The sequence below is a fragment of the Bubalus kerabau genome, chromosome 6, assembly GCF_029407905.1.
Source record: "Bubalus kerabau isolate K-KA32 ecotype Philippines breed swamp buffalo chromosome 6, PCC_UOA_SB_1v2, whole genome shotgun sequence".
In the NCBI taxonomy this organism is placed as follows: Eukaryota; Metazoa; Chordata; class Mammalia; order Artiodactyla; family Bovidae; genus Bubalus; species Bubalus kerabau.
This window is the reverse complement of record NC_073629.1, coordinates 2,121,466-2,135,414: the sequence shown is the minus strand read 5'-3', so window position 1 is coordinate 2,135,414 and position 13,949 is coordinate 2,121,466. Positions and strand designations below refer to the sequence as shown.

The window sequence follows — 13,949 nt, the reverse complement described above, 5'->3', positions numbered from 1 at the left end:
CATCTTAAAATGTGAAAAAAATGTGCATTTTGGAGTAGATAAGATATAGAGTTATAGAGGTAGACTTGGGTGTTGAAAAACTGAATTAAATGTGTACTCCTGAAGGCGTTCCAAGAAACTAAAGGAAATATTTGCCTAGAGTAACGCCGAGTGCATGGTAGGTACTTGATGAATGCTTGTGAGAGAATAAAGTCTTCTTAGCTGCATTGGATGGCCACTAAAATATAAGAGGAAGTATGTAAAAATTGTTTTTTAAAAATTGCTAAGCATAGACTATATCTAGGCTTGTGCTATAGCATAAAGCATAAAAAGAGAACAAAAAAATAATGAGGACAATATAGTCCAGCCTTTGAATATTTTATACTCTGATGAAAGAAAGAAATATAACAAACATAGTTTGACATTGGAGCGAGGTCAGGACTGGAGGGATCCAGCCAGGAAAACCAAGATGTGTTTAGAGAGATAAGAGGAAACAATGGAAAGCAAATTTGTCATTGAAGCTAGATTTAGACGGATGGCTTTAAGAAGGAAGGAACCATCACTGTTACCCAACTGCTGAGAGATGGAACAAGATGAAAACTGGAAGTGTTACCAAATTTGGCAGTTGGGAGGTCATCAGTAACTTCTAATAAAGTAATTTCAGGAAAATGATTGGAGCAGATATCAGACTATAATAAGTAGAGGAGTAAATGCAAGAGTTTATTTAGAAATAGCTTATGAGGAAGGATAGGAAGAGACAGGGAAAAAATAGAAAGGGCAGAAATGGAATCAATGAATGCAGGAGGGGAAATAGAGAAAGAAACATGGAAACAAAGCAAAGGCCTGGATGTCTAGATGCAGTAGAAGGCAGCTTGGGGAGGCAGAGGGCAGCCAAGGCACAGAGCAGATCTGATGTCCTAGAGACAGTATGGAATCAGGCAGTCTTTCATTCAACTCCTAGTTCCTTACTGTATGAACTTGGGCAAGTTACTTCACCTTGGCCCTTCAGATACCAAGAAAAAATCCTCAGAAAGGAAACAAACATGCCAAAAACACTCTTAACAGTAAATATGATACATTCCTTGGTTGTTTTCCTCCTTATAATTTTAATGTAGGCTGATGACACAAGTCCAAGCATAATTCTAGGAAAGAATCTTACAAGGGAACAAAATGACTGTTTTTAAGTGCATTGCTCTCTGACAGTTTGGCTTTTAAGAATACCTAGAGATGGAATTAGAAGTGGATTTCATTCTGAATGCCAAGACTGATGAAATGCCAATGACTGCCTGAGGCACAGGTTGGAAAAAACACGAGCAACAGTCAAGGCTTGGCTTAAGAAGTGATTAAAGAAGGTGTCTAGGGGCTTGGAATAGACAGTACAAGAGTTCAGTTCAGTTCAGTTTCTCAGTCGTGTCCGACTCTTCGCAACCCCATGGACTGCAGCATGCCAAGCCTCCCTGTCCATCACCAAGTCCCGGAGTTTACTCAAACTCATGTCCATTGAGTCAGTGATGTCATCCAACCATCTCATCCTCGGTCATCCCCTTCTCCTCCTGCCTTCAATCTTTCCCAGCATGAGGGTCTTTTCCAATGAGTCAATTCTTCACATCAGGTGGTCAAAGTATTGGAGTTTCAGCTTCAACATCAGTTCTTCCAATGAATATTCAGGACTGATTTCCTTTAGGATGGACTGGTTAGATCTCCTTGCAGTCCATGGGACTCTCAAGAGTCTTCTCTAACACCACAGTTCAAAGGCATCAATTCTTAGGTGCTCAGCTTTCTTTATAGTCCAACTCTCACATCCATACATGACTACTGGAAAAACCATAGCTTTGACTAGATGGACCTTTGTTGGCAAAGTTTCATGTCTCTGCCTTTCAAAAAGCTGTCTAGGTTGGTCATAACTTTTCTTCCAAGGAGCAACTGTCTTTTAATTTCATGGCTGCAGTCACCATTTGCAGTGATTTTGGAGCCCAAGAAAATAAAATCTGTCACTGTGTCCATTGTTTCCCCATCTATTTGCCATGAAGTGATGGGACCAGATGCCATGATCTTAGTTTTCCGAATGTTGAGTTTTAAGCCAACTTTCTCACTCTCCTCTTTCATTTTCACCAAGAGGCTCTTTAGTTCTTTGCTTTCTGCCATAAGTGTGGTGTCATCTGCATATCTGAGGTTATTGATATTTCTCCCAGCAATCTTGATTCTAGCTTGTGTTTCATCCAGTCCAGCATTGCACATGATGTACTCTGTATATAAGTTAAATAAGCAGGGTGACAATATACAGCCTTGACGTACTCCTTTTCCTATTTGGAACCAGTCTGTTGTTCCATGTCCATTTCTAACTGCTGTTTCTTACCCTGCATACAGATTTCTCAGGAGTCAGGTCAGGTGGTCTGGTATTCTCATCTCTTGAAGAATTTTCCAGTTTGTTGTGATCCACACAGTCAAAGGCTTTGGCGTACTCAATAAAGCAGAAGTAGATTTTTTTGGAACCCCCCTGCTTTTTCAATGATCCAGTGGATGTTGGCAATTTGATCTCTGGTTCCTCTGCCTTTTCTAAATCCAGTTTGAACATCTGGAAGTTCACGGTTCATGTACTGTTGAAGTCTGGCTTGGAGAATTTTTTTTTAATTTAAATTTATTTAAATTAGAGGCTAATTACTTTACAATATTGTATTGGTTTTGCCGTACATCAACGTGAATCTGCCATGGGTGTACATGTGTTCCCAATCCTGAACCCCCCCTCCCACCTCCCTCCCCATACCATCCCTCATAAGAAATGAATTGCCAGTCCAGGTTTGATGCAAGTTACAGGATTCTTGGGGCTGGCTTGGGGAATTTTAAGCATTACTTTGCTAGCGTGTGAGATGAGTGCAATTGTGCAGTAGTTTGAGCATTCTTTGGCATTGCCTTTCTTTGGGATTGGAATGAAAACTGATCTTTTCCAGTCCTGTGGCCACTGCTGAGTTTTCCAATTTTGCTAGCATATTGAGTGCCGCACTTTCACGGCATCATCTCTCAGGATTTAAAATAGCTCAACTGGAATTCCATCACGTCCTCTAGCTTTGTTCGTAGTGATGCTTCCTAAGGCTCACTTGACTTTGCATTCCAAGATGTCTGGCTCTAGGTGAGTGATCACACCATTGTGATTATCTGGGTCATGAAGATCTTTTTTGTATAGTTCTTCTGTGTATTCTTTCCACCTCTTCTTAATATCAGTATACAATATTATAATATTATATCAATATAAGAGTAGTGACACAAATTTGCTGACCCTGAACTAGAGGGGACCATGGGCTATATATCTATCAGTTCTCCATCAATGATATTGAGCTTTCTGATAAGCATTGACTTTTAAAGATTTCAGTATACATTCTCTAAGAAGTACACATATTCTACATTGTACATTAAGGGTAGAAACATAAATTGCAGCAGATAGCTACAGTAAGTAGGTTTGACATCCCTTTATGAAAGTTAAGATATGTAATCAGGATACAGTTACTAATTTAAATCCTGCTCATAGAGGAGGATCATGGAAATATCTGAGGCAAAATCAAAATCTTCCTTGGGAAAAATTCTGGGCACACTGTAAGACATGGAGAAAAAGGAGATCAAGGTCCCAATGCTACTTATACAAAGGTCATGATCATTTTGTCATGAAAACTTTTTAAAGTCACTGTTGCTAATCTTGCTCCACTCCAAAGAAGTACTCATAGTATATGTACCTTTAAGCAATGACACATCTTGGCTGAATCTTCCAGGATAGTATATTTCATATATATGAATTTCATATATATATCTGTAAATTTCATATATATATATATATGTATGTATGTATATGTACACATATGGGGGCTTCCCAGGTGGTGCTAGTGATATAGAATCCGCCTAGCAATGCAGGAGATGTGGGTTCAATCCCTGGGTTGGGAAGATCCCCTGGAGGAGGGCATGGCAACCCTCTCCAGTATTCTTGCCTAGAGAATCCCATAGACAGGGGAGCCTGGTGGGCTACAGTCCATAGGGCTGCAAAGATTCGGACACAACTGAAGCAACTTAGCACACACATACATATATATATATATATGTATATGTGAATTATATATAATGTTTTAAAATAGTGATACCATGTTTTCAAATAAATCTTATCTTGATTTCCAATATAGGTAAAGTGAAATCATTTCAGTTAAAGAGGAGGTGGGGGGGTTGAGCTTTCTGGAGCTCACCCTTTCTTAAGGCCAGGCCTAAGATCTTTAAGAAACATGGCTTGAAAGCCCTGCTATAAGAGTAACTAGTTATGAAATACACTTTAGGTCACTAGAGAAATTAATTTGCTAATTATAATGATAATCTTTATGAATAGCTAAAATGTTGGAGATGTTTATAAAAATACGATTGTTTTTAATTTATTCAACTAAGGTAATTACAATAATTAAAATACATTTCCCAGAATCCGGATTCCTCAGTCTTTAACAAAACTATGTAGCAGCATGGAGAGTTAACTTCAGTACAAGGAATTCTGTGTCCGGACCAGTTCCAGTCCCAGGCTTCCCTTCAGCTGATTGGCTTGCTGTTTCTAACATGTTCTCTCTTGAGAATGGTACTCCATGGTCCAGGAAAGCTGCAGGAATTTCAGTCTTCACATCTGCATTCCAGGCAGCAGGAAGGGAAAAAGGAAGAACAGAGTAACTCTTCTTTTAGAAGCTTCCTAGATAGCCAACCCAGTTCAGTTCAGTTGCTCAGTCGTGTTTGACTCTTTGCGACCCCATGAATCGCAGCACGCCAGGCCTCCCTGTCCATCACCACCTCCCGAAGTTCACTCAAACTCACGTCTATCGAGTCGGTGATGCATCCAGCCATCTCATCCTCTGTCATCCCCTTCTCCTCCTGCCCCCCAATCCCTCCCAGCATCAGAGTCTTTTCCAATGAAAAGCAACTCTTCTTTTAGAGCTTCTTAGAAAGCCAACCCAACAATTCCTTAAAACCCAAAAGCCAAAATTTAATTTAATCATGTGGCCACACCTAGTTACAAAGGCTTGTGCCTTACCCTTTAGTAGGATAGATTTATACATTCACATCCACACATTACTGCTGTCAGCTAAAGAACATCCAGTAACAGTAACTTCTAGGCCGCCTTACCATACCTTTGTACTACTTCTGTACCTTATATGTATATGGTGTGTGAATATATATATATATACACACACATATTCACCTTCTTCCACCATTACCTCCAGGCAACTACTGATCAGTTTTATTTCAAGGATGTCATGCAAACAGAATCATACAGCATGATTTGAGATTTTCTGCTTTCACTTAGTGTAATGCCTCTGAGATTCACTGAAGTTGTTGCATTTGTCAATAATTCATTTTTTAAACTGCAAAATAGTATTCCACATTATGAATGTACTCCAGTTTGTTTTTTTCCATTCACTTGTTTAAGAGCTTTTGAATTGTTTCTAGATTTGGCAAATATAACAGAGCTGCTATTTGTATGTATGTTTTTGAGTGAACATAAATTTGCATCCATGTCTATATTTTAATTATGAGATTACATACAAGGATGTTATGTGTTAATATGTTCTCTTACCACATGAACTTTAGGCACTTTCAGGATTTTTTCTGATCCAAAGCAAGCATCATAGTGTTACGAGAGTACAATCCCTGACCTGTGTTTGAATCTCAGCTCTACTGTTTAATAGTGGGGTGACACGGGGCAAGTTACTTACTACCTCTATGCCTCAATGTCCCCCACCCTGCAAAATGGAAGCAGCAGTCGTAACCTGCACATTGGTTCCTTGACCTGGGGAGTCAGGCTATTACATGGGAAAGGCCAAGTGGAAGCCACTAGACCTACTTCTATCCAGGAAAATAGTAAACCAAAAGGAATGCTGCATTACTGGAGGGATTGTAGAGATTAGTTCCACCATCAAGGATCTGAAAGATGTAGGGGTGGTTATTCCTACCACATCCCCATTAACTCTCCTATCTGGCCTATACAGAAGACAGATGGATCTTGGAAAATGACAGAGGATTACGATAAGCTTAACTGGGTGGTGACCTCACTGACAGCTGCTGTACCAGATGTGGTTTCAGTGCTTGAGCAAATTAACACATCCTCTGGTATATAGCTATTAATCTAGAAAATGCTTTTTCCTCTATCCCTGTTAATAAGACCCACAAGAAGCAGTTTGTTTGCAGCAAATACACCTTCACTATCCCACCTCAGAAGTATGTCAATTCACCAGCTGGGAATCACAGTTGAGTTTGCATGATCTTGCTCTCTTTTCTCTTTCAGAAGCTATTACGCTAGTTCATTACATTGATGACATTATGCTGATTGGACCTAGTAAGCAAGAAGTAGGAACTACTTCATACTTAAACTTGTAAGGCATTTATGTGTCAAAGTGTGAGAAATAAGTCTGACACAAATTCAGGGGCTTTCTACCTCAGTGAAATTTCTAGGGACCCAGTGGTGTGGTGCATATTAAGATATCCCTTCTAAGGTGAAGGATGAATCATTGCATCTGGCTCCTCCTACAACTAAAAAAAGAGGCACAGTGCCTAGTGGGCTTTGGATTTTGGAGGAAATAGCCCACATTTGGGTTATTTCAACCTACTTACCAAGTGACTCAAAAAGCCATTAGTTTTGAATGAGACCCAGCATAAGGGAAAGCTGCGCAGCAAGTCCAGACAGCTTTGTGAGCTACTCCACTACACGGGCCTCAGGGTCAGGCAGATCCAGAGATGCTCGATATGTCAGTCACAGGTGGGGATGCACTGGGCTCCGACTGAACCACAGCTCAAACCCTCAAGATTTTAGAGCAAAGCCCTGACATCTTCTATAGATAACTACTCTCCTTTTGGGAAATAGCTCTTGGCCTGCCACTGGACCTCAGTAGAGACTGGATGCTTACCGATGGGCCACCAAATTCCCACGAGACTTGAACTACCCATCACGAACTGGAAATTACCTGATTTATGAGGAGGTGAATAGCACTTCAAAAGAACTCCTTGAGTCTTCTAATTGTCACAGACAGAAATCTTGGGAACAAGTATGGAAATGGATATTAGGAAAACGATGGAAAGAATACGAAGTTGAATCAGGCCTTTGCACTTGGACTGGAACATGACATTGCTTCTTGGGCCTTCAAACTGCAGATCTGGAGACTTTTCAGCCTCTGTAATTATATAAACTCATTCTTTATAAAACATATTTTAATATACATAAATTTATATATATGTATCTCCAATTGGTTTTGTTTCTCTGCAGAACACTAATACAAGCAAGTTACATAATATCTATATGACTCAATTTCCCCATCCTGGAAAACTGGGATAATCAGAGTTCTATCTTCAAGAGTTGTAAGGATTTTAAAAAGTTGATACACAAAGTTTGATGGGATCAAAGCAGTATCTTACACATTTTCATATTCTTAAAAGTAAAGTTTATGGCAGAATGAAGATTTCAAAACTATTTGTCGAATAGATGATTTATCAATTTTTAAAATAATCCTAATGTATCATTTATTATTTTTTACTCAACAAATATTTATGACTATCTACTATGTTCAGTTATTGTGCTAGGCCCTAGGCTCAGATCATGAACTCCTTATTGCCAAATTCAGACTTAAAGAAAGTAGGGAAAACCACTAGACCATTCAGGTATGACCTAAATAAAATCCCTTATGATTATACAGTGAAAGTAACAAATAGATTCAAGGGATTAGACCTGATAGACGGAGTCCCTGAAGAACTATGGACAGAGGTTCCTGACATTGTACAGGAGGCAGTGATAAAGACCATCCCCAAGAAAAAGAAATGAAAAAAGGCAAAATGGTTGTTTGAGGAGGCTTTACAAATAGCTGAGAAAAGAAGAGATGCTAAAGGCAAAGAAGAAAAGGAAAGATATACCCATTTGAATGCACAGTTTCTTTTTTATTATTATTATTTTTTACTTTACAATATTGGATTGGTTTTGCCATACATCAACATGCATCCGCCATGGGTGTACACGTGTTCCCCACCCTAAACCCCCCTCCCACCTCCCTCCCCATACCATCCCTCTGGGTCATCCCAGTGCACCAGCCCCAAGCTTCCTGTATCCTGCATCAAACCTGGACTGGCAATTTGTTTCTTATATGATATTATACATGTTTTAATGCCATTCTCCCAAATCATCCCCCCCTCCCTCTCCCACAGAGTCCAAAAGACTGTTCTATACATCAATGTCTCTTTTGCTGTCTCGCATACAGGGTGGTTGTTACCATCTTTCTAAATTCCATATATATGCGTTAGTATACTGTATTGGTGTTTTTCTTTCTGGCTTACTTCACTCTGTATAATAGGCTCCAGTTTCATCCACCTCATTAGAACTGATTCAAATGTATCCTTTTTAATGGCTGAGTAATACTCCATTGTGTATATGTACCACAGCTTTCTTATCCATTCGTCTGCAGATGGGCATCTAGGTTGCTTCCATGTCCTGGCTATTATAAACAGTGCTGTGATGAACATTGGGGTACACGTGTCTCTTTCAATTCTGGTTTCCTCGCTGTGTATGCCCAGCAGTGGGATTCCTGGGTTGTATGGCAGTTCTATTTCCAGTTTTTTAAGGAATCTCCACACTGTTCTCCATAGTGGTTGTACTAGTTTGCATTCCCACCAACAGTGTAAGAGGGTTCCCTTTTCTCCACATCCTCTCCAGCATTTATTGCTTGTAGACTTTTGGATAGCAGCCATTCTGACTGGCGTGAAATGGTACCTCATTGTGGTTTTGATTTGCATTTCTCTGATAATGAGTGATGTTGAGCATCTTTTCATGTGTTTGTTAGCCATCTGTATGTCTTCTTTGGAGAAATGTCTGTTTAGTTCTTTGGCCCATTTTTTGATTGGGTCATTTATTTTTCTGGAATTGAGCTGCAGGAGTTGCTTGTATATTTTTGAGATTAGTTGCTTGTCAGTTGCTTCATTTGCCATTATTTTCTCCCATTCTAAAGGCTGTCTTTTAACCTTGCTTATAGTTTCTTTTGTTGTGCAGAAGCTTTTAATTTTAATTAGATCCCATTTGTTTATTTTTGCCTTTATTTCCAATATTCTGGGAGGTGGGTCATAGAGGATCCTGCTGTGATGTATGTCAGAGAGTGTTTTGCCTATGTTCTCCTCTAAGAGTTTTATAGTTTCTGGTCTCATGTTTAGATCTTTAATCCATTTTGAGTTTATTTTTGTGCATGGTGTTAGAAAGTTTCTAGTTTCATTCTTTTACAAGCAGTTGACCAGTTTTCCCAGCACCACTTGTTAAAGAGATTGTCTTTTCTCCATTGTATATTCTTGCCTCCTTTGTCAAAGATAAGGTGTCCATAGGTGTGTGGGTTTATCTCTGGACTTTCTATTTTGTTCCATTGATCTATATTTCTGTCTTTGTGCCAGTACCATACTGTCTTGATGACTGTGGCTTTGTAGTAGAGCCTGAAGTCAGGCAGGTTGTGAATGCACAGTTTCAAAGAATAGCACAGAGAGATAAGAAAGCCTTCCTCAGTGATCAATACAAAGAAATAGAGGAAAATAATAGAATGGGAAAGACTAGAGATCTCTAAGAAAATTAGAGATACCAAGGGAACGTTTCATGCAAAGATAGGGACAATTAAGGACAGAAATTGTATGGACCTAACAGAAGCAGAAGATGCTAAGAAGAGGTGGCAAGAATACACAGGAAAACTATACAAAAAAGATCTTCATGACCCAGATAACCATGATGGTGTGATCACTCACCTAGAGCCAGACATCCTGGAATGTGAAGTCAAGTGGGCCTTAGGAAGCATCACTACAAACAAAGCCAGTGGAGGTGATGGAATTCACGTTGACCTATTTCAAATCCTGAAAGATGATGCCGTGAAAGTGCAGCACTCAATATGCTAGCAAATTTGGAAAACTCTGCAGTGGCCACAGGACTGGAAAAGGTCAGTTTTCATTCCAATCTCAAAGAAAGGCAATGCCAAAGAATGCTCAAACTACCACACAATTGCACTCATCTCACATGCTAGCAAGGAGAAGGCAATGGCAACCCACTCCAGTACTCTTGCCTGGAAAATCCCATGGGCGGAGGAGCCTGATGGGCTGCAGTCCATGGGGTCGCTAAGAGTCAGGCACGATTGAGCAACTTCAATTTCACTTTTCACTTTCATGCATTGGGGAAGGAAATGGCAACCCACTCCAGTATTCTTGCCTGGGGAATCCCAGGGACAGAGGAGCCTAGTGGGCTGCCGTCTATGGGGTCGCACAGAGTTGGACACGACTGAAGCGACTTAGCAGCAGCAACAGCACATGCTAGCAAAGTAATGCTTAAAATTCTCCAAGCCAGACTTCAACAGTACATGAACCGTGAACTTCCAGATGTTCAAGCTGGATTTAGAAAAGGCAGAGGAACCAGAGATCAAATTGCCAACATCCACTGGATCATCAAAAATGCACGAGAGTTCCAAAAAAACATCTACTTCTGCTTTATTAAGTATGCCAAAGCCTTTGACTGTGTAGATCTCAACAAACTGGAAAATTCTTCAAGAGATGGGAATACCAGACTACCTGACCTGACTCCTGAGAAATCTGTATACAGGATAAGAAGCAACAGTTAGAACTGGACATGGAACAAATCGGGACTAGTTCCAAATTGGGAAAGGAGTACATCAAGGCTGTATACTGCCACCCTGCTTATTTAACTTATATGCAGAGTATGTCATGCACAATGCCAGGCTGGATGAAGCACAAGCTGGAATCAAGATTGCCGGGAGAAATATCAATAACCTCAGATATGCAGATGACACCACCCTTATGGCAGAAAGTGAAGAAAAACTAAAGAGCCTCTATCAAGAGTGAAAGTGAAAGAGAATGAAAAAAGTTGGTTTAAAACTCAACGCTCAGGAAACTAAGATCATGGCATCATGGCAAATAGATGGGGAAATAATGCAAACAGTGACAGACTTTGTGTTTTTTTTTGGCTCCAATATCACTGAAGATGGTGACTGTAGCCATGAAATTAAGACACTTGCTCCTTGGAAGAAAAGTTATGACCAACCTAGACAGCATCTTAAAAAGCAGAGATATTACTTTGCCAACAAAAAAGTCTGTCTCGTGAAAGCTATGGTTTTTCCAGTAGTCATGTATGGATGTGAGAGTTGGATTATAAAGAAAGCTGAGTGCCTAAGAATTGATGCTTTTGAACTGCGGTGTTGGAGAAGACTCTTGAGAATCCCTTGGACTTCAAGGAGATGCAACCAGTCCATCCTAAAGGAAATCAGTCCTGAATATTCATTGGAAGGACTGACACTGAAGCTGGAACTCCAATACTTTGGCCACCTGATGTGAAGAACTGACTTACTGGAAAAGACCCTGATTTGGGGAAAGATTGAGGGCCAGAAGAGAAGGGGACAACCGAGGATGAGATGGCTGGATGGCATCACCAACTCAATGGACATGAGTTTGAGTAAGATCCAGGAATTGGTGATGAACAGGGAAGCCTGGTATGCTGCAGTCTATGGGGTTGCAAAGAGTCGGACATGACTGAGTGACTGAAGTGAACTGGGCACACATTTGGAAACATGAATATTACCATCAAGAGGAAGATGAATCGTTAATACACAGTATTTTAAGCTTTCTTTTCCTCACAGAGTATTTTTCTTTACATAAAAGTTCATTCCATAAAAATTTCCTTTTATATAAATAAAATAATAATGAATAGCAGATGCACTGGCTTCAGTTCCTTCCTGAAAGTCATATTAATTTACTTTTTAAAACAAAGAGCAAAACAAAGATTAAATAGAAGATAAGAATTTAAATAAGGGTATTTGATTTCTTTTTCTTAGTGGAGATGACTTCAAATTTGTTGCCCTTAAAGCAGGGTCATGTACTTAACTTTGTCCCTTGTGGCTGAGCTTATCAAGAATCCACCTGCAACGCGGGAGGCCTGGGTTCGATCCCTGGTTTGGGAAGATCCCCTGAAGTGAAAGGCTACCCACTCCAGTATCCTGGCCCAGAGAATTCCACGGACTGTACAGTCTACCGGGTCTCAAAGAGTCTGACTGAGGAGCAACTTTCAGTTTCACATAGATTGAAGATTCTGAGACTTTCTATTAATAGCAATGCTGGTGAATATGCTATATTTACAGATTAATTGTAACATGATTGAATTTTGCATTTCCTTAACTGTGTGTTGGTTGGCCATTGTCTGAAATAATTAGATTACAGGGCAGCCCAATTATTTGGCTTAAACAGTCATGCGTACACCCTAGGCATTAATTGCCATGAATAAATCAATACCACCTGGAATTCATTGGCTGACATTGACAATAGCTTTAACTGGACTTGCACAGTGTAAGAAATTCAATGAGCAGGCTAAGAACAATGATTAAAACTTTAGGTATTGAACAATGGCTGGCTATCTCCTAGAGATAAGTTTTTTCCTCAGTGAAGAAATTGTGCCTGCGTGCTCAGTCGTGTCCTACTCTTTGCGACTCCCTGGACTGCAGCCCAACTGGCTCCTCCGTCCATCGGGTTATCCCGGCAGGAATGGCAGGAACACCCGAGCGGGCTGCCATTTCCTCCTCACGGCTATCTTCACCACCCAGAGATGGAGCCCCAGTCTCCTTCAGTTCCTGCACTGGCCAGCGGATTCTTCACCTGAGCCATTCTGGGAAGACCAGAATTGGTAATCCTACTCAATATAAATCTTACACTCATTTTTTTTCTCCTCAAGACTACCTAAAACTGACTTTTTAAAAAACTTTTCTTTGGTAACCATGAAATATAGTAGACTTCTCTTAAAAAAAAAAAAAACAAAAAAAACTGAAAAAACCGTAGAGCTTAAAAATTCGTAAAATAATTAGACCTGGGTCTTGTTCAGGAAAATCTATTACACTTACTAAAGAAATCTTAGAATATTGTGACTAGTTACAAGCAAAGATATCTACATCGGAAAAAGCCTACTTTTCATATTTACCTTGAGAAGCAACAAAATAAAATTCTTGATGAAGCTACCGCTGATTTCGACATTTTTTTTTATTTACTAGGTCGTGGGTTTTCAGTTTATGCTAGGTTTCAAAAGATGTTCCTAACCAAAAGGAAGAGAAGAACGCCTATCTGTAGACCAGAGGTCGGCTATTTGCTTCCATCCGGTGAGCGGCGATCGAGGCACCTGAAAGGGCAGGGGCGGGAATTGGCGACTTAATAATTAACTCCCAGCTAATGTGGAAGCCAGCCGGGTGTTGGAAACAAGTAGAGAAGATCTGGGGCTAACTAAAAGAATCACAGAACCCTCCCCTTCGCATAGGCCCGGTCAGGTCTCCAGCATTCGCAAGGTTGAGGGCGGGGACTAATTCGGATTCAAACTTAAAGCGGGAGGCCCGCGCCAGGCCCAGCAGGTGCCTCCAGCCCGGTTCCCCGAGGCTGGTTTCCGTCCCTACCTGCCCGCAGGGCCGGAAATTACCTAGCAGGGGAGCGGCCCGTCCTTTGTTGTCGGTGTTTAAACAGCGCGGAAAGCCTTAAAAAGTGCGCACCTAAGAGGGCGCGGGCCAGTCCGCTCACCGACACTTCACGCATCTCCACCCTTTCGACCACTGTGTCCCCTGTCCTTCCTGTAGCATGCCACTGGGGGAAGCCAGAGTAAAATCGGGAGGAGAGTAAAGCGGGAAGAGAAGGGAGGGTATTAAGATGCCACAATCGCGCTCCGTACTACACTTTACAGTTCACATATCACGACTGAGCCAAGGGGAAATGGCGCAAGCGCAGACCGCCTTTTAGGCGCGTGGGGAAATTCGCGCATGTGCAGAGCCCAGACGGGAAGAAATGAAGCGAAGGAGTGACTCGCAGGTTGAGGGCGCTTTAGCTACTGAGGAGCCACAGCTGCCAGGGGGCGCGTGCGCAGAGAGCCCGGTGGAGGTGGGCCTCTTCCAGGGGGACAGCCTCGCGCGCCCCCTGGCGCG

General features: G+C 41.0%; 1 protein-coding gene and 1 long non-coding RNA gene across 6 annotated transcripts in view; one reads left to right on the top strand and one right to left on the bottom strand.

Annotated features, from left to right (window-relative positions):
- Positions 1-13,949, top strand: part of POU2F1 (POU class 2 homeobox 1) — a 399,485-nt gene that overhangs the window by 172,017 nt on the left and 213,519 nt on the right. The gene's annotated exons all lie outside the window — the stretch shown is intronic.
- On the bottom strand, positions 4,355-13,822 carry LOC129656553 (uncharacterized). Of its 4 annotated transcripts, none has more exons than XR_008716375.1 (5): positions 13,454-13,822; positions 12,968-13,162; positions 9,748-9,852; positions 6,951-7,157; positions 4,355-4,621 (listed from the first exon to the last, which is right to left on the bottom strand). It is a non-coding gene; the product is annotated as an uncharacterized LOC129656553 (long non-coding RNA). The 4 variants fall into 4 exon arrangements; XR_008716376.1 differs by having other exon boundaries at positions 13,524-13,822; XR_008716373.1 differs by having other exon boundaries at positions 12,968-13,816.